Raw genomic sequence first — 20818 nt, 5'->3', positions numbered from 1 at the left:
AAGCGGAACGTGACACGTCAACGGCTCCTTCTTCATTTTCTCCCGCAACTGGGGCTGCCAGGAAAAAACTTAGGTATCCTAAGCAACCCGCTGGCGGTGATGCAGGGCAGGCAGGACCAAGTTTGGACATCTGGTCCGGACTGAAGGACCTGGCAACAATTTCTGACATGTCTACTGTCACTGCATATGATACTGTCACCATTGACAGAATGGTGGAGGATTACATCGGTGACAGCATCCAAGTAGGCATGTCAGACAGTCCATACCTGTACTGGCAGGAAAAAGAGGCAATTTGGAGGCCCCTGTACAAGCTGGCTCTATTTTACCTGAGTTGCCCCCCCTCCAGTGTGTACTCCGAAAGAGTGTTTAGTGCAGCCGGGAACCTTGTCAGCGAAAGGCGTAGGAGGTTGCTTCCACAGAATGTGAAGAAGATGATGTTCATCAAAATGAATTATCAGCTCTTCCAGGGAGACCAGCCTCCAGAAGGTACAGAGGGACCTGTGGTGGTGGATTCAAGTGGGGACGAGTTAATACTTTGTGAGGATGAGGATGTACACACTGAAGAGGGTGAGGAATCGGTGGATGAGGAGGATGAGGATGACATCTTGCCTCCGTAGAGCCAGTTTGTGCAGGGACACATTAATTGCCAGCTTGTTTTGTGGGGGCCCAAACGAACCAATAATTTCAGCCACAGTTGTGTGGCAGACCCTGGCGCTGAAATGATTGATTTGTTAAAGTGTGCATGTCCTGTTTATACAACATAAGGGTGGGTGGGAGGGCCCAAGGACAATTCCATCTTGCACTTCTTTTTTTTCTTTGCATTATGTACAGTTTGGGGCCTAGTTTTTCTAACTGCCATCCTGTCTGCCACTGCAGTGTCACTCCTAGATGGGTCACGTGTTTGTGCCGCCCACTCGTGTCGCTTAGCATAGTCATCCAGCTACCTCGGTGCAACCTTTTGGACATGAAAACACTATTGTGAGGTGTGAGGTGTTCAGAATAGACTGGAAATGAGTGGAAATTAAGGTTATTGAGGTTAATAATAGCATAGGAGCAGAGAAACCAACAAATTCTGTGATTTTAGCTGTTTTTATGCTTTTTAAAAAAAAAATACAGATCCAAAACACAAAACCCAGAACCCAAAACACGGAAGGGTGGTTTTGGCAAAACCAATCCAGATCCAAAACACGAAGAAAGATCCAGATCCAAAACCAAAACACAAAACACGAAAAGTGGCCGGTGCACACCCCTAGTTGTCAGCATTTGGGGGTGTTGACAGGGGTGGTCTGAGAAACACAGATGTGCCTGTCTGTTTAAACGCCGTTACATGGGCGTCAGACCTGCCACAAAGCCAGCTGAGGAAGTCTCAACTTACTCAGGCTGCAGGCTGGCAGGCTTGCAAGCCCAGGGCGCTGCGTCGACGCAGTCCCTGGGCTTGCCACTCCCGGAAAACGGGATGGACATACAAACGCTGACGGACCACATGCCGCACCGCCCCTTAAACGCATCTGCCTGTCCATCATGCAGAGGCATAGAAGGGTCTGCGTGTGACTACGCAGCACCCATTCTGTACACTCGCAGAATGTGCACTGCGCACGCACAGATTACCGATAATCGGGAATCTGCGATCAGCAGAACACTTGCTTGCACTGCTGAATCAGGCCCTGTGTCTGTTCCTTTTTCATTTGCTTGTGCCATTGAGAGTGTTTATAATGGAGTATAGCTGCATTTCCATGTAGGGTGAAAAGGAAGTATTTTGCATAGAAAACTGTAATATATAAACATATGCAGCAATACATAATAATGAGTACTGCAGGTTTTTTTTATAAATAGTACAAATTGTATGGGTGTAAATCATTTTTTCCCAATGTGTTTCTAACCCTGCATTATACCAAGGGTGCACACTCCTTTTTTGGTTAAAGGGCCATTTTGGGACTTGCTTAAACATATAAAATATATCAAATTTACTAAAGGATAGAGGAACCTCTTTACAGTTATGCCATAGCTCTCAACATTGCTAAAAAGTCCTCATGGGTACAGAAATAGGTGCACTGCTGTTAAATCCTGTGCACCACCAGGGTGATGAGACCATTGTATTTAGTTGGTGTGCCCCATCTATGCCCTAGCCCTTTAACACATTTAACCTCCTCTCATTTTTGCAGTAACACATTCGTGTCCAACTCTATTGCAACACATTCTCCTCCATCACCTCCGTTGTTACACTATTCTACTGCATATGATTTACAATCATGCAAAGCACTGGAGATGTATCAAGCTGTGGACAGAGATAAGTACCAACCAATCGGCTCCTAACTGTCATTATTCGAATACAGCTTGTAAACTGACAGGAGCTGATTGGTTGGTACTTTATCTCTCTCCACTTTATATTTCTCCAAGCCTTGATACACCTCCCCAACACTCTCACAAGACTAAAGCTGGGTACACACTAGGACAGGAAGGAGAGGTACAGCCATACCATATTGAATATGCCCAATCTCTTCTGATCTTGGAAGCTATACAGTATTGGGCCTGGTTAGTACCTGGATGGGAGACCACTTGGGAATACCAGGTGCTGAAGGTAGAGATATATAGGAGGTGGACTGGGAACACTTAGCAACACAGCTAAGTGTTCATATGATGATGTTCATATACCCAAGTGGGTGTTAATTTTAGGGTTACTAAGGCGACCACTTCCTACATAAATATTGTATTGAATCTACATAGTATTTCGATTTCCATCACACTATTGTAGGAGTTTGATCACCTTGAATTCTTGAATATTTTCGCCATATCCATTTTTAATTTACTTTGTTTAGCAAGGGGATCATAATAATAGTTTAAGTATAATCATTAAAAGTTATATTTAATGTATATATTGGTTTAAGAGTGCCCCAGCAACAAGCCCTTTTTTTTCTCCTGTTTTCTGATACACACTAAGGGCCAGATTCAGACCCGCTCGCAAGCGCTTGAGCGCTCGTGAGCGGGTCGATGGTGGGTTCTGCGCACGCGCAGCGGCCGCATTGCGCGTGCGCAAACCCGTAGCGAGACAGAAATTCTCTCGCTCCGAGGCTCACTACAAAAAGGGCGGCTGTCGATGTTGATCGATGTTGATCGACAGCTCACCCCGTTTTGTAGGCGTGGCAGGGGGGTTGGCTTCACAAACGGAGGCGTTCCCAAGCAAACGCCTGCAATTTGTGGGCGGCCCCACTGACATCACCAGTGATGTCAGTGGGAGAGCTTCCGGCTCTATTAGAGCCAGAAGCTCTATTAGAGCCAGAAGCTCTCTGGGGCTTGCGGCCCCAGAGAGCTCTCTGGGGCTTGCGGCCACGAGACCCTACCACAAGGGTCTCGTCGCAAGCCCCGATGGTCGCAATGGTCTTGACCATCGCGACCATCATCCTGGCCGCTCGCAATAGCTGTGGGTGGTCACCCACAGCTATGCGAGCGGCCAGGAGGCCGCACAAAAAAAAAACGCCCTGATTCAGAGCGAGCGCTCTTTCAGAGCGTCCGTCTCTGAATCAGGCCCTAAGTGCATACACATTTCCCAATCGTCGGCCCAATGTGTCGTGCCTGACTTCACATCTGGGTGGACATTTAGATGTGCCTGCTAGTTGTGATGTCAGTTACCGGCAGCCTCTGCAGCAAGTGTACTGACGGTCGGCTGACTGCCTGTACACACAGTACGATGTGCCGATATATCTGCAGATATATCAGCCATCACAAAGCGATATGTCTGTGAACGACGTCATTCAGACATATCGCTGGGACACATCTGCCAACACGCCCTCGATATACTGACCGATCAATTGAAAGACCATTATATCGCCCAGTGTGTACCCAGCATTAGGGCCCCATTTAATAATGAGTGATATGCTTGTTATTACTCGTTACTAATCTTAAATGGTGTTCCAAACAATCAGCTCCTGTCATTTTACAGGCTGTGTTTAAAAAAATGATGGTTATGATCTGATTGGTTGGAGCACCATTTAAAATCAGTAAGGAGTGATAACAAGCATATCTCTCCTTTTTAATGGGCCCTAAGCTCTTCAGCTACACCCCCTATTGTGTGCAGTTTCGGGGTCATGACTGCTTGTCACGCTCCGTTTATGTCATTCTGGGGGCTTGCCCAGTGCTCCGGGAGCTGCTGGGCAGCCCCCAGCCTTTCCTGACACAGAGGGGCGTGTAAAGGGTTATCCGCGCAGGCTCACCACTCAGTGATACCATCCAAGGGGGTGACACCAAATTAGCAGAGTAGCTCTGCTATTTTGGTGTCATCCCCTTGGATGGTGTCACTCGTTTGAGGCCCGTACACCCCCTTTGTAACTCCACTGGTGCAGAAGGTCACCATCCTCCTGCCTAGCTGGTTTGTTATATCCAGGGACTGGTTGCAAATTTTAGCCTAGGGAGTGAACACATAGCACTGACCTCTAGCCCATCTTTTAAGATGGTTTAAGGTAGCATTTATAATAACAATTTCACTGATGCAGAGTGAGAATTATAACAGTTTTTATTGTGTATGCTCAGAGACCAAGTGGACTACAGTGCACGCACATACTCCCTAGGCAGACCTGTTTTGCTTGCATCTCACCTTAAAATTGGAGTGTCAGAAGTCTGGTTGGAACTGGGCGTTCTCAAGTAGGCAAAGTGCAATCTGGGCCATGCAGAGCGAATATATCTGCAAATACTCCTGTGTGGTGATGCACCATTAATTATTATGTATATGCTGTTTATGCAGGGCCGGGTGTATCATGTATGTGAAAATATGCTCTTTTTTATGCAGCTTTTCTTTTTTAGTAAGAGTTGCTTTACTTTCATCTCTGCTCCAGCCCCAAAATATCTTATATATAAAATTCATTGGTCTGTTTTTGTCTGTCCGATTATGCATTTGGACACCCCTGCATCGATTGGGATGAAACCAACATGAAGTGGTCCAGTTGGATCCTGACCAGGTTTTAGGGGGGTTAGAGCCCCAGTCGGACCTCCCGTTGGTGTACACTGGGCATAACTTTGACCCGGGAAGCCTGTTCCCAGCCTTCCATTGGATGGATTTGTATGAAAACTTCAGAGGGGTGGAAATTGGTCTGATAACTTGAAGATTTAAACCTAGGCATCACCAGGTACTTTAGCTTGCGTGTGTGTGTGTGTGTATGTGTGTATGTATTTATATATATATATATATATATATATATATATAATATAATTATATATGTGTGTTTGTGCACTCTTACTGAATAAAGAGGTATGTTTATTTCAACTATGGGGAGTGCACCTTTTATTTTTTGAGCATTATATTTTCCTAGCTTTGGTGTGACACCCCAGTTATTGCTACCATTGACATGAGTGTGGACTTCCTACATTGTGTGTGTGTCTGGGAGGGCATGCAAGCCATGGAATCTGGCAAAAGTAGGTTAATGGTACAACATACATTGTATGGGTATGCCGTCAGCATGTCTATGTTGAAAATGGCGCCATTCGCAATTTAGATAGCAGAAGGTCGACATTGATAACATGTCAACATCATTAATGTTGACACTGAAAGAATATTGACATCGAATCTGTCAATATTGTCATAATTTGTGGCCGTCCTGTGCAGCAGCCAATTAGGAAAGATGGCTCTCTGCCTCAGCCCAAGAGAGTTCAAAGGGAGACCAGCCAGAGGACAGATGCCATCCTGGTCCACAACGTGCCTGTGCACATCCAAAGGATTACTAACATCTTCTCTTCCATGGATATATAAATGCAGTGTCAAGTTACGGCTTAGGGGCTCAATTCAGACCCGCTCACTAGATGCGTATGTAAATTCGGCAAGGCATGAGATCGCACGGCAAGGCATTAGCACGCCCACTATGTCTTAGTGTGCGATCGCATTGTGTAGGCAGACACCCACCAGCCTGTCTTAATACGCCAAGTAGAAAAGGGGGGGGTTTAACCCCCTATTGTTCCTCAGCACACTGAATTATACTTGCAACAATATATGAAGACTATATGGTAATAGAAATTCAGAGATATTAGTTGCATGCATTTGCAAATACATGGGAAGCTGCTAGGCCACGTCACGGCTTCTCTGTCACTAGCAGTCCCTAACACTAAGGGGTTCACATACGGAGCACAGGGCGCCCCACTAGAACCAGCATTAGGAAGGCATACTGGTTCTTGTAGTGCTAGTTGGAGTTCCCAGGGGTAACTCCCAGGTAAGCTGGCTCTCAATTTGGATGCATTTATGTATGTGCCTTTATCATGAGGACTTACATTTGACAAAATATATTTGTGCCTTTATCATGAGGCCTTATAATTGGTATATATTACATTTGGGGTGAGCGTTTGGGCGTAGGGCCCCCGAGGCTACTCTGGCTGGGCCTCCTCAGGGCATCACCACTTAATACACATAGTTACTTTTCACATCACCTTTTATGTTTGTTTTTTATTCATGTAATTTCCGTTGTGTTATACCAGACCGGTATCTTCCACTGAGTGCTGCCTAATGCCCTCTCCCTGTGCTGGCTACCCGCCACGAGACGTTGGGATTCTCAATCACATACCATACGATTCTGCTATCCACATACCATTCATTCTTCGCCCTGAGATTGCCGCGAACCGCTGGGCATTTCAGCCACAGCACAGGTGACGCATCCCACTAGTCACGGAGCATAGAGCCACAAAGTCTCCAGTCTGACTGTTTCCACGCTCCGACCTTAGAGTGAGGATTATACCGGGGGTCTGTTAGGACATCCATGTGCTTGCTCCGTGAAGTAGTTTCTGCGGTTACCATCATGGACGCAGACATGAGTGTGTTTTCACCTGACTAACCCTTTACCCAATGGTAGCGTTGGTTGCAGTCAGCTGACAGTGTCCTCCAATGGACTGCTACCTTAGGGTATATAACCGGGCTCTGGACAACAAGAAGTTGCCTATACAACGTTGTTACTTCCAGTGTTAACTTGCTGTTGCAGCGTTCCAGCTTCCAAGCCAGAGCGTGACATGCAACCCTTGACTTTAGGCCTTACATGACTCTATTAGCTCCCATCCATCATTGTTATATTTCTTGATATTTTCTGTTACAACTTTGAATAATGTTATACCGTATAATGAAGTTTCTATGTTGAATCTTTTTTTGGAAAATATTTAAAACAATTTAGGATCTAAAAATATTTTATTTACTTGCATACCTAAACAAAATTTCATTTATCATTTTTTTAATATAAAAAGTCTGTTTTTCTCACTCACTATTAAACTTTTAATGAGTAAGACATTCTGTTCTACTTAATAGCTACAGAAAAAGTGATGAGTACACATATATATATATATATATATATATATATATATATATATATATATATATCACTTATACCCTTTTCACACAGAAAAGCAAATTCACGGGTCAAGCATTTGGATACAGTAATTTGCAGAGCAACACGGATCCTTTTTCTGTGTGAAAGGGTCAACCCAGGTCAAAATTCCTGGGACTTCAACCATGGGTTGAAATCCCGGGAATTGCGATCCGTGTTGACCCTTTCACACAGAAGAAATACCCAAGTTGATCAAAAATTATCGGGTCCAAATGCTTGACCCGGGAATTTGCTTTTCTGTGTGAAGAGGGGCACAGACTGGGACTAGAAAAAAAAAAAAACCTCAAATGCGAGGTAAAAGACAGGTTTTTAAGGTTTTCCTGTGGTATTCTTCAGTTTTCAGTTAAGGTACACAGACCTTTGTTCCATTTTATCCACAGAACTGTGTTGCTCATGTTTTTTTGAGAAGACATTTGTAATGTATCTCAAAGAGCCACACTGATTTTAATGCAGGCTATGTACAGTGTATGCAATACTTACAGTAAGGCAAATATGAAGCCTGGTTTCAATAATGCTAAACATTTAATTATGTAATCAGCTCAGATTTACTTAAAAGTTTTAAACTCTGCTGCTCATATTGTTACTAAAAAGGTTTCTCTTGCTACTAAAGCGTTACTACCACTGCAGCATGTATATCATCAGAAGTAGGATTAAGTGTTGTCCACTGGTACTTTGCTGAGCTCACAAGGGAGGAGAATATGCAACTTTATTTTGCTGTCCTATTGACTAGACTACAGAAAAAAAAATCCAAATTTGGGCACATGCACTGTCTGGAGGTCTGTAAGGCAACTATTGGGCAGCAGGAGGGGTGAGCTGGAACAGTTACATTTAGATATTGTCTTCCGCAGAGAACTAGCCTGTAGTCTTGATTGTAAGATGTTACTAGTGATCCTGCCATTTAGCCATTCAATCCTTCAGGCTAATATCACACAGATTGGGATTTATTTGAGGTTGGCACTCTGATGTCGTATCTGAATTGTGTTGGGAAGGTGTATTTTGAGAGGAAGAGAAAAAAAAAAGATCAAAATTGTACAACTCCAAAGTCTATACAGTAACATTTACTCCTTTGTTGTCCAATAACATCTGTGTGAGTCTGCGGTTCCCAGGGTGATCTGTTCCCTTGACAGGCAAACGGTGAAAAGTGCTCAAATCTAGTGCTCTATCCTGCTGTTCCTGCTTCTAGTGGTTCCCCCACTTTCTTACGCCCCAAATGTAAATGGTGCGCCGTATTAGTTCATTAAGGACACGATTTTGCAAATAAACAAAGCATAATTGCTACTTACTCAGCTGATTGCAAGCAGTGACTGCAAGTAAAGGCCTCCAGACATCAGAGATTGATTGCAGCAATCGTGCAATTTGCAATCGATTGTGTATAAAAATCTTTCCCTTTTTCAATTGTTTGCAGAATTGCCACAATCAATTGAAAAAGGGAAAGATTTTTAGACACAATCGATTGCAAATTGCATGATTTCTGCAATCAATTGCTGATGTATGTTAGAGGGGTATTCAATGAGAGGCGAGAACAGCAAAATCCCGCACCAGCTGTGTTTTTCCTGCAGGTGCAGGATTTTTGCTATTTAATTAGGTGCAGTGTTTTTACTTTTTTGAGCACTGGGAGGTTTTTTTGTGCACCACCAGAGCATGACCAATTTTTCCTAAAATCCATATTTTTAGGAAAAATGTTCGGGAAATGCTCTGGGACCCCGGCACCTAAAGTTTATAATCAGCTTAATTAGTCAGTAAATACTCACCTTCCGAAGAGCTGTCTTCTCCCTCAGTAGCGTCAGTGGCCAGTCTCCTGCAGCAGCGTGTGTGTATGTAAGTATGTTGTGTGAGTTTGTGTAAGTCTGTGTGAGTGTGACCCCCATGTTTGTCTGAGCACCCCCCAGAGGCAGCTGCAGGTAAAACTACATCTCCCAGCAGCCACCTCCCCTCCCAGCAGCCCCTGCCACAGTGCAAACATGGAGGGAAGATGACTGGGAGTTGTGGAGACCACTAGACCGGTAAGTAGATTTTGGTTTTTTTTGCACCGCTGGGTTTTCTGTGCTGAAAACCCCACGTGCATTTTTTTTAAATCGAATAAGGTGGGTATCGGGAGCGTGCACACCTGCGGTATTCCACAATTGGGGAGCAAGGAAATCACATGTACATAAGTATTCACAGCCTTTGCTCAATACTTTGTTGATGCACCTTTGGCAGCAATTACAGCCTCAAGTCTTTTTGAATATGATGCCACAAGCTTGGCACACATATCTTTGGGCAGTTTCGCCCATTCCTCTTTGCAGCACCTCTCAAGCTCCATCAGGTTGGATGGGAAGCGTCGGTGCCCAGCCATTTTCAGATCTCTCAGAGATGTTCATTCGGATTCAAGTCTGGGCTCTGGCTGGGCCACTCAAGGGCATTCACAGAGTTGTCCTGAAGCCTCTCCTTTGATATCTTGGCTGTGTGCTTAGGGTCGTTGTTTTGCTGAAAGATGAACCGTCGCCCCAGTCTGAGGTCAAGAGCACTCTGGAGCAGGTTTTCATCCAGGATGTCTCTGTACATTGCTGCATTCATCTTTCCCTCTATCCTGACTAGTCTCCCAGTTCCCGCCTCTGAAAAACATCCCCACAGCATCATGGTGCCACCACCATGCTTCACTGTAGGGATGGTATTGGCCTGGTGATGAGCGGTGCCTGGTTTTCTCCAAACATAACGCCTGGCATTCACGCCAAAGAGTTCAATCTTTGTCTCATCAGACCAGAGAATTTTGTTTCTCAGGGTCTGAGAGTCCATCAGGGGCATTTTGGCATACTACAGGGGGGCTGCTATATGCTTTTTACTAAGGAGTGGCTTCCGTCTGGCCACTCTGCCATACAGGCCTGATTGGTGGATTGCTGGATTCCTTCTGGAAGGTTCTCCTCTCTCCAAAGAGGAATGCTATAGCTCTGACAGAGTGACCATCGGGTTCTTGGTCACCTCCCTGACTAGGGCCCTTCTCCCACAATCACTCAGTTTAGATGGCCGGCCAACTCTAGGAAGAGTCCTGTTGGTTCTGAACTTCTTCCATTTACGGATGATGGAGGCCACAAACCAGCAGATCATTTTTTGTACACTTCCACAGATTTCTGCCTCGAGACAATCTTGTCTCAGAGGTCTACAGACAATTGCTTGGACTTCATGCTTGGTTTGTGCTCTGACATGCACTGTCAAGTGTGTGACCTTATATAGACAGATGTATGCCTTTCAAAATCATCATGTCCAATCAACTGATTTTACGACAGGTGGACTCCAATTAAGCTGTAGGAAAATCTCAAGGATGATCAGTGGAAACAGGATGCACCTGAGCTCAATTTTGAGCTTCATGGCAAAGACTGTGAATACTTATGTACATGTGATTTCTTAGTTTTTTTGGGTTTTTTTATTTAATTTGCAAAAATCTCAAAAAAACTTTTTACACGTGGTCATTATGGGGTATTGTGTGTAGAATTTTGAGGACAAAACTGAATTTATTCCAATTTGGAATAAGGCTGTAACATAACAAAATGTGGATAAAGTGAAGAGCTGTGAATACTTTCCGGATGCACTGTACATAAAAAGCTTACTTCATATAATAATATAGCACCACCAATGGTATATTGGCAACACTAATCCTTTATCTGGCCCTATTATTGGGGTAAAGGTTCTTGGTTGTTAGCAGACCTATATGGTGGTTCTATATAAAATTCCTCTACGCGTTTCGTCCATAGGAATTCATCAGGGGTATAGCAAGCCATAATAGGCTATACATATGAAACAGAATTCCTCTTTGATCAAAACATGGTGGTTGTTAATAACAATGTAGTTAAACCAGGGGATCATACCTACTGTAGACCACTGGTGAGTGATGTGAACTCCAGCTAGCATGCAGAGAGAATTTATATAATCAATGAAATGTAAGGTTATGCAGCTACTGCTAGTGTAAACAAAAAAGAAAAGGAAACTGAGAAATGAGTCTGGCAGGGTAATTCTCATGCTTTCCCTTTGCTCTCCCGCCTGCTCAGACTTCGCTCTCTAGGGATGATGTATTTTCCCATCTCTATGTCTCCCTACAAGCCATATTTGCACAAACCCACATGCTTGGGTCAACCAGAAAATGTATTTTAAGTCTCTAAACTTAAAGTGCAGGCTGCTTTTTTTTTTTTTTTTTTGTACAGGCGGAAACGTAAAACCATTCAGTGGTGCCAAAGAAAATGAGAGAAAACTCTTTCCCCACACAGTGCTCGTAAATGCAAATCATTAATAACTATGTGATGTATGTGGTAAGTAAGTGATGGCTTCAGGACTCCATACAAATTATTGCAGAGTGTGGAGAAAGGCACAATCTGCTACCCGGCTTTATTTAAAATGTTGGTTTTGTAATAAGTAATGTTTGTTGTTGCCTTCCACCTCTGGGGGGGGGGATTTGAGAACAGATCAGAGTCCAAAAGAGAATTTGAACATGACTGATGAAGACTGAGCACAGAGAACAGTAACGTCCCAGCATGCATAGACCTAAATACCTCATTTTCTACCGTGTCAGATATTTACATCCTTCCCATCACGATATAAATGATGGACAATGCCTAGAGTGGCAGTGGGGTGCGAAGGGGCAACAGGTTATTGAGAGAGAAAGAGACATAGAAGAATTACCACTGAGGGTCATATTCAATTAGTAGCGAAAAGCAGTTTTCCGCGGAAAAGTATTGCGGATCGGGGCTTTTTGTATGGTCGGAACTTATCTCCGTATTCAATTCCAGCAGGTTTTAGCCTAGGTGGAAAGTCAGTACAATGCAGGTGAAAAGAAGTACAATTTTTTTTATTTTGGGGTGCAAAGGTGGGGAAACCACGCAGAACCCTTGGTACAGCCCCCCAAAGGACAACTGTGTCAAAAATTCCTGGGAAAAAATTATGAACACCCCAAAAAAGTACTTTAATTTTGGGGTAAAAAGTGGGGGACAAGCATGGAAACTAGCGAAATAGCCATCTTGGGGTGCTGTAAGGAGGGGCCAAGTGTTTTTGGGATTGCAGGTACATGTATGAGGGTGGATTTTCACGTTTTTTAAAAGTTTACTTTACAGACATAAAAATATGCTAGCACCCATTTTCAAGTAACCCAAATTTGACAGGACTACTTATTTTCACCAAAACATACTGCTTAATACCATTCTTCACCACTTGTGAAAAGACGCTAATAAGAAGCTATTGAAACAACTTAAGTACCCCAAACTGTTTTAGTAGAGCTATTCAGACACATCTACATTAACCCCCAATGTTAGTGTATCTTTTTGGGGGGTTCAGGCTGATTTCCCCTATTCGGACAGCACTTTCCGCCTGTTCTGACTTCGCTGCTTCCAGTTTTCATGTGGTTTGGAATTGAATACAGTGAATAGTGGGGACGCGCACGATAAGTTTCCGCCTCCAAAACACGCGATGTCAGCGGAAAGTCGGGCAGGCAAATCTTTTCCACGGACGCAAAATTAATTGAATACGGCCCTAAGTTACATAGTTCTGGAATTTAGGGTTGGGCTTGGATACCCGACCAGACATCATAACGAAATCAAGTGTGATTGGCTAATGATTTCCAAGAAGCCTACCTGAGCGTGATGTTGTAGGATGCCCTGTGTAGCCAAGTGACTCTTGATGGCAGGTATTCAATCTCAAACTACCCTGAATAGGAGTCCACCAAAACTAGATGATCCTTTCCTCTCCATTCAAAGACATCTGCAGCAGTGACAGACCACGACAAGTCAAGAACCTTGTCTAGGTGCAGAGAGCACCTTGTCTGATGTGCTTTGAGAGCATTGCAGGTACAACGTATGGAGACTTCTCTCACAATGTCACTGAACATAGTGGACCAATATAGCGATTCTCTCGCACTGCGCTTGGTGGCTTCAAGGCCTGGGTGCCCCTGGTGGAGTTTCTTTGCATAGTAGTTCTGCAGGTAGAATACATTTGTAGGCACAGACTGTACTTTTTGGACCTGGATAGGTCTTATGTGTAGTAATTGACATACTGATGTAATTTGTTTGAATTGTGCTGTGTACCCAAAATCATTATTGGGACTCTGGACTGAATCAGGGCGGCCGCTTGCATCCTGAACGACTGCCTCCTTGTCGATCGCTAAGCTGTGGCTTAACACATGGTTGCTAGACCTGTTAACACCCACAGCTCTAGCAACAGACATGGGTGATGGTCGCGATGGTCAAGACCATCGCGACTTACGACCAGACCCTAAGGTTGGGTCTGGGCACTTGTAAGCCCCAGGGAGCTTCCTGCTCTGATCGAGCAGGAAGCTACTCACTGACATCAGCAATGATGTCAGTGGGGCCGCCACCAAACGGCAAGCATTCCGGTGGGAACGCCTCCGTTTGGGCAGGCCCGCCCCCTGCCCGCCTCCCAAATGGGGCGAGCTGTCACTCACCATCGACAGCTCGCCCCGTCTGCTACGAGACCCCTAGCGACGGAGCGTCCATCGCTAGCTGGGTCTCACACCAGCCAGCTCCGTCGTGCGCATGCCCAGTGGGGCAACATTGAGTCGGTTGCGAGTGCTCAGCGCTTGCGACCGACTCTGAATGACCCCCTCTGTCCCATTTATTTAACAATTGTTTGGTCATATTTTCACCATGGTTTATGACAGATGTATAACCTGATTGAATTTATCTGGAACTATTGCATCCCGTATTGTATAAAGACAAGACAGCTGATGCCAATTTTTTCAGGTGGAAAATTGAGGTCATTATCTGTCAAAAGTTTTTTTTTTATATTTACAAGTGCCTTGCAAAAGTATTCACCCTCCTTGGCTTTTTACCTTTTTTGTTACATTACAACCTGTAATTTATTTATTTTTTTTATCTGAATTTTATGTGATGGGTCTGCACAAAATAGTCTAATTTGGTGAAGTGAAATGAGAAAAATACATATAAAAAAGAATCTTTATAAATAAAATTCTGAAAATTGGCATGTGCATATGTAATCACCCGCTTTGCTATGAAGCCCCTCAAAAGTTCTGGTGCAACAATTTACCTTCAGAAGTCACATAATTAGTGAAATGAAGTTCACCTGTGAGAAATCTAAGTGTCACATGATCTGTCAGTATAAACACACCTTTTCTTTAAGGCCCCAGAGGCTGCAACACCACTAAGCAAGAGGCATCACACTATGAAGACCAAGGAGCTCTCCAAACAAGTCAGGGACAAAGTTGTTGAGAAGTACAATTCTGGGTTGGGGTCTAAAAAAATATCCAAATCTTTGATGATCCCCCGGAGCACCATCAAATCCATCATCATCAAATGGAAAGAACATGGTACCACAACAAACCTGCCAAGAGAGGGCCGCCCCCCAAAACTCACAGACCGGGCAAGGAGGGCATTAATCAGAGAGGCAGCACAGAGACCAAAGGTAACCCTGAAAGAGCTGCAGAGTTCCACAGCAGAGACTGGTGTATCTGTGCATGTGACCATAAGCCGTACACTCCATAGAGATGGGCTTTATGGAAGAGTGGCCAGAAAAAAGCCATTACTTAGTGATAAAAATAAGAAGACACGATTTGAGTTTGCCAAAAGGCATGTGGGCAACTCCCCAAATGTATGGAGGAAGGTGCTCTGGTCAGATGAGACTAAAATTTTACTTTTCGGCCACCAAGGAAAACGCTATGTCTGGCGCAAATCCAACACATCCCATCACCCCAAGAACACCATCCCCACAGTGAAACCTGGTGGTGGTAGCATCATGCTGTGGGGATGTTTTTCAGCAGCAGGGACTGGGAAACGGATTTGAGTTGAGGGAAAGATGGATGGTGCTAAATACAGGGATATTCTTGAGCAAAATCTGTTTCAGTCTGCCTGTGATTTGAAGAAGGGGGCGGAGGTTCCCCTTCCAGCTGGACAATGACCCGAAGCATACTCCTAAAGCAACATTCGAGTGGTTTAAGGGGAAACATTTAAATGTGTTGGAATGGCATAGTCAAAGCCCAGATCTCAATCCAATTGAGAATCTGTTTTCAGACTTGAAGATTGCTGTTCACAAGCGGAAACCATCCAACATGAAGGAGCTGGAGCAGTTTTGCCTTGAGGAATGGGCAAAAATCCCAGGGGCAAGATGTGACAAGCTCATAGAGACTTATCCAAAGTGACTTGCAGCTGTAATTGCTGCAAAAGGTGGCTCGACAAAGTACTGACTTTAGGGGGGGTGAATAGTTATGCACGCTGAAGTTTTCTATTATGTTGTCCTAAATGTTGTTTGATTCGCAATATAAAAAAAAAACACAACTTCACAGTTGTAGGCATGTTCTGTGAATGAAATGATGCACACCTTCACACATTCCATTTTAATTCCAGGTTGTGATGCAACAAAACAAGAAAAATGCAAAGGGGGGGTGAATACTTTTGCAAAGCGGTGTATATTTGTATTTGATTATACTATAGCATTAGTTTACAGATGTTATTTTAATACATACCAATAAACACTACGTTTTAGCTTCATTATATCGGGTAGGGTGAGTACTTTTTCTTTCTTCTCTTCTGCAGGATGTATGGTATTATGAATCTCTGATATCTCAAAATGACTCCATCAGACAGCATAAGCTCAAGGCAAGGAAGGGGCACAGATCCTTTGATATCTTCCTAGAGGACTGAGGCCATCCTCGTAGTATGATTTGAGACAACCATGGTTTCATGCTGCAGCTCATCCGTGTGAGATAAGTAGGCCCAAAAGAGGACATCGGCCACAAGCAATTCTTTGCCACGCTTGTAGATAACATCCAGGTGGTATCTCTAACTTGCGCATCATTCTTTGTATGTGGGCAGCAGCATTATGCAGAGGTTTTTTCAGAATGGTGATGAGTGGCTGATGGCCCATTTCAATACAGACGGGACACCCATAGATAAAGTCATGGAACTTGTGACAGGCAAACGTCAATGCTAAAAGTTATTTTTCAATCTGTGCATAATGTTATTGTCTCAGTCAGTGCACTGGAGTAGAAGGCAATGGGTCTGTCCTTTTGGAGGCATACTATACCCAGACTGTGTTGTGAGGCATCTGCAAAAATCACCATCGGTAAATGTACGTTAGAGTATTGGAAAGCTTGTTAGCTTGTGTTTTAAGTTTGACACTGCTGCCCGATGTTGCTCTGCCAACACCATTCTGGATCTTGTTGTAGGAGCTGTCTAAGTGGTGCGTTTGTCTCACTGTAGTTGCGAAGAAATTTTAACAGATAGTTTGTAATTCCAAAGAGCGCTAAAATCTGAGTTTGTTCTCAGGGGACGGCATTTGCTGAATGGCTGCCGCTTTTTCAGGGTTTGGCTTGACCCCCCTTATTAATGAGAAGGTGATCCACATGTGAGACTTCCGACACCCAAAACCTGCATTTGTCTAGGTTGAGCTCATCTCTTGCATGTTGTACCCCAGATGAGGATGTCATCGGTGGTTAGGCCCTAAGGCATACATAAACAAGCATATTGCCCAGCAGGTGTCATGAATGCTGTGAGCTTGGACGACTTTGAGCCTGATAAATTACCGATCGCAACTGCGATTACGTATGCAATCGGCTGAATGTTATGTTCTGCACATACGCATCCATCGCAGTGCGTGTGCGAGAGCCAGCCACTGTGATCGCAGTGACTACACAGACCCATCACAGAGTGATTGACAGAAAGTGCCAGGTGTGCCTGTGCGTTTGAACGCCATTGCATGTACTTGCATTATCCAGTGTGATGCCATATGCAGCTTGAGTACTCATAGTGTGCGATGAGTTAGCAATTCCTGAGTAAGGTCAGAGCTTGTGCAATTGTGCGTGAGGCTGCAATGGTACTCAATGTTACCAATGGTTTTGCAGTCTTGCTAAGGATTACGGATGTGTGTAAGGTCAAGTGGGTGTCCTTATGTTGTGCTGCAACCGCATAGCGATCACAGTGGATTAGCATACTATCGCAGTGAGACTGCATGCGTAATCGCTATTGCAAATGCAGTTGCGATCAGTAATGAATCACGCCCTCTGTCCAGAAGTATCTGCCAATGATCAGCATTTAGCATCTAGGGTACTGAAGATTTTTGGCTCAGTCAGCAATAACTTGTTCAACAGTTCTCAATGGGTGTCGAGGCCTCAACAGTGCTTAGTAGGTGTACTGGGTCTATGCATATTCTGACTGACCTGTCTTTTTTACTGCAGCTACTATGGCTGAGACCACTGTGTTGCTTCCTCTGCTGAGATAGTTACATCGAGTCTTGTCATGCGGTCTAATTCAGCAAGCACTTTGTCCTTCATCGAGAGGGGCGGCAGTCCAGCACAGGGCGCACTGCGGTCCTGATACAGCACTGATTGTGAGTGTGTCTAAAAGAGGATTAGCACAGTATGTGTCCTGTTATTTTAATATTTTCTTCACAGTGGGACTACAGGTGTCAGCAGACACTTAATGTCCAGGCATGCTGGCACTTTTGGTTCTGCACGTACCAGCATTCCAGGACAGGCTTGCTGGGGCCTGTAGTCCCACTGTAAAGAACAATATTAAAATGTATTTTTAACACAATTAACCCTATACCTGCCACCACCAGAGGTGAAAGGAATAGCACTGGGCTTTCAGTCCAGGGTTAGTAGATCCTCGGGGAGAGGGGACCCCAATAATTTTTTAGGGTCCCGACTTTCCCAGGATTTTCATCCTAGGGCTGACCAGTTTAGGGCTGTTTTACATGCTGTTTTACATGCTGTGTCAACACTGGACACTTGCATTATCATGATTATAGAACGTTACACAGTTTGACCTCTCCCAGTTTGACCTTTTGCCTATCTCTGATCTGACCACACTTTAAATTTTTTTTTTTGTAATATTTATTGATTTTTCTGAGAAAAACATAAAATCAACAAAGTATGAGGTATTAGGCACAACGCCTTTACAGCATCTCTTAAACAATATATCATAAACAGCACAGATCAGAAATTTCTCGCTCGCCCAGCAAGACAGCCCAGTGGAATGAGTGACAGGAGAGGCCATTTGTGGGTGGTAACAGTGGCAGGGCAGTAGTAACGGGGGAGTGGAGTTGTGAACGCAGGCGTGCCAGAGTGTTTTCACGCCGTTTCTGGGGCGTTAATAGTTAACAAGCAGCATCATAGTTCACGTCACTTGGTTGATTTTTACACTGAACTGCTCGCAGTGCTTGTGGTAGGGTACAGACAACCGCAAGCGCTGCGGTCAGATTCGATGGATCCCGATGTACCGATGGTTGTATATACATCCATCCTGGAAATGACGTACGCAAGTGGGCGGCTAAAGACAGGCTGGTGGGCATCTAGAAACAAAAGGTGAATGCTCGCCCAGACATAGTGGGTGTGCTTTTGCCTTGCCGTGCGATCACCTGCCTTGACGTTACTTAGCTGAATTTCCATACGCTGGGAGCGAGCGACCGCAACTAGCGAGCGGGTCTGAATCAGGCCCATAGTCCAAGAGAGCAAGAATTCACAATGAATAATGCCCCTAAAAGAGTATCTTTGGAAAATGTCCATTGTCACTTTAATCATGGCCTTATCTAATAATACAGCAATTTTGAAATTACTTTTTCAACAATCTAACTTTTGAATCCTAATTAACAAGGATTTGTTAAGCCAACAAAGCAGTAATTAGAGGTACAATTATAATCTTTGCTACTCATCAGAAAAAAAATTATGCCATCAACATATTATCACCTCAAATACAAATCCTAGAATGATATATATTGTTTACTTGCAATGAAGACTTAAATCATGGTGAAAGATGTGGAGTTTAATCATCGACATTTCGGAGACATGGCCTCCTTCCTCAGGACACTCACAGACAAACAATACAATACAAAAATAATTACTTAAATACCTGTATACACCTGGATCCCATCAACTCGTAATACGTGGACGCCAGCCACATTTCTGGGTGTCAAAGAAAACACCGGAGGATACCAGCGCACAATCAATGACATCACTCTGGAGAATCGCTGCAGCCGTGGTCATCTGATCAGCAGCTGAGGAGCATGTGACCATGGCAATCAGACATTCTCATAACACCACCATGTTGGCAGATCTAAAGATATTGAACATGACAAAAAAAAGAAAGCATCAATAACATGGCACATTAAATGACACAACAACCTACTAATGAAACAAACACAATCTGATTATTTTTTTGCATCCATGCAATAATTTTAAATAATTTTTCCTTGTTAAACTAGCAACACCGCAGCCACATGCAAACTAATGAATAAGTATGGTAAAAAATAACTACTAGATAAAAACCAAGCACTAAGTACATAATATGTAATATACTGTAATCATACTCACAATCCAATGATTGAAACAAAGTAGCTTAGACAACTTCCAGATGGTTCAAAAAGAAAAGACCCATGTACTAAAACATTACAAATAATGTACCTATACTACTGACACTACTCGAAGACCTTAATACTCAAATGACACTATTGTCAAAAAGCGAAAAAAAGTGACCATTATAAAAAAAACAATTCAGCCCCAGATACGACCATACCAGACAGGGCTTTCCCTGATATGGTCGTATCCGATACGACCAGTCAGAAACGCACAGTGGGCGGCTTGCTGGAAATTAACTTCTAGCAGCCGCCCATCTCAGAGGGACCTGCTGTCCCTCTACACCTGTGGCTCCCCCTCCTTTGTGTCCCGATCACTGCTGGCCACAGTGATCGGCCACCAGTGGCACCCACCACTCGGTGGACTTCCATAGAAGCAGCAGCCACGGCTCATGTAGCCGCGGCTGCTGCTGTGAACCGATCTCTGTGGCCAGCAATGATCAGGCAGACGGCCCTACCCCCTTCAGTAAGAAGCAGTAGCGGCGGCTCTGGTAGCCGCCACTGCTGCTATGTATCTGGGCCGCCAGCGGCTCTGAAACAACAGTGATCAGTGTGATCACTGTGTAGAAGCAGCAGCGGCTCCGATAGCCACGGCTGCTGCTATGTACACTGCCACTATAGAAGCGTCCCCGCCCACTCCTTCTGGTCTCAGTTCTGCCTCCCCATGTGTCCCGATCACTGCTGGCCACAGTGATCGGGCAATAAAAATTTTTACCATACAGTATAAGAGTGTGTATGTATAATATATATATATATATATATATATAAAAGTAGAAAATCTGCACACTCAAACTTGGTACAATAATAGGGTGCATGACCATAAAGAATTAAATGTAGCAATAGTCCAAAGCAGACGATCAGCTCACCAGTTGAAATGCAAAAAAGCAATTTATCTTGTACAAGGCAAATGTCCCACAATCAGTTCCACAAAGTGCAAAAATGCCACATAAGCTTCCAAAAGTACATAAGACACTGCACAATGCTCCGGGAAGGCCGATAATTTCCTCCCGGGGGTCATTGTGTCAGAGTCACAGTATGTAAACTTTTGGCTTCAGCCTGTGGTTCAACAGACAGACTTTTATTTAAAAGACACAACTCATATTTTGAATAAGGTGAATACCCTCCAGTGGCGT

The 20818-nt window shown here is 44.1% G+C and overlaps 1 pseudogene; it reads left to right on the top strand.

Moving 5' to 3' along the window:
- The first annotated feature begins 2462 nt into the window (after window positions 1–2462).
- LOC148520042 (5S ribosomal RNA) lies at window positions 2463–2581 on the top strand (annotated as a pseudogene).
- Window positions 2582–20818: the final 18237 nt, after the last annotated feature.

This window comes from Taudactylus pleione, unplaced genomic scaffold (genome assembly GCF_031769625.1).
Source record: "Taudactylus pleione unplaced genomic scaffold, aTauple2 ptg000178l, whole genome shotgun sequence".
NCBI lineage: Eukaryota > Metazoa > Chordata > Amphibia > Anura > Myobatrachidae > Taudactylus > Taudactylus pleione.
Note: the sequence above shows the minus strand (reverse complement) of the source record. Positions and strands in the feature narration are given on the sequence as shown.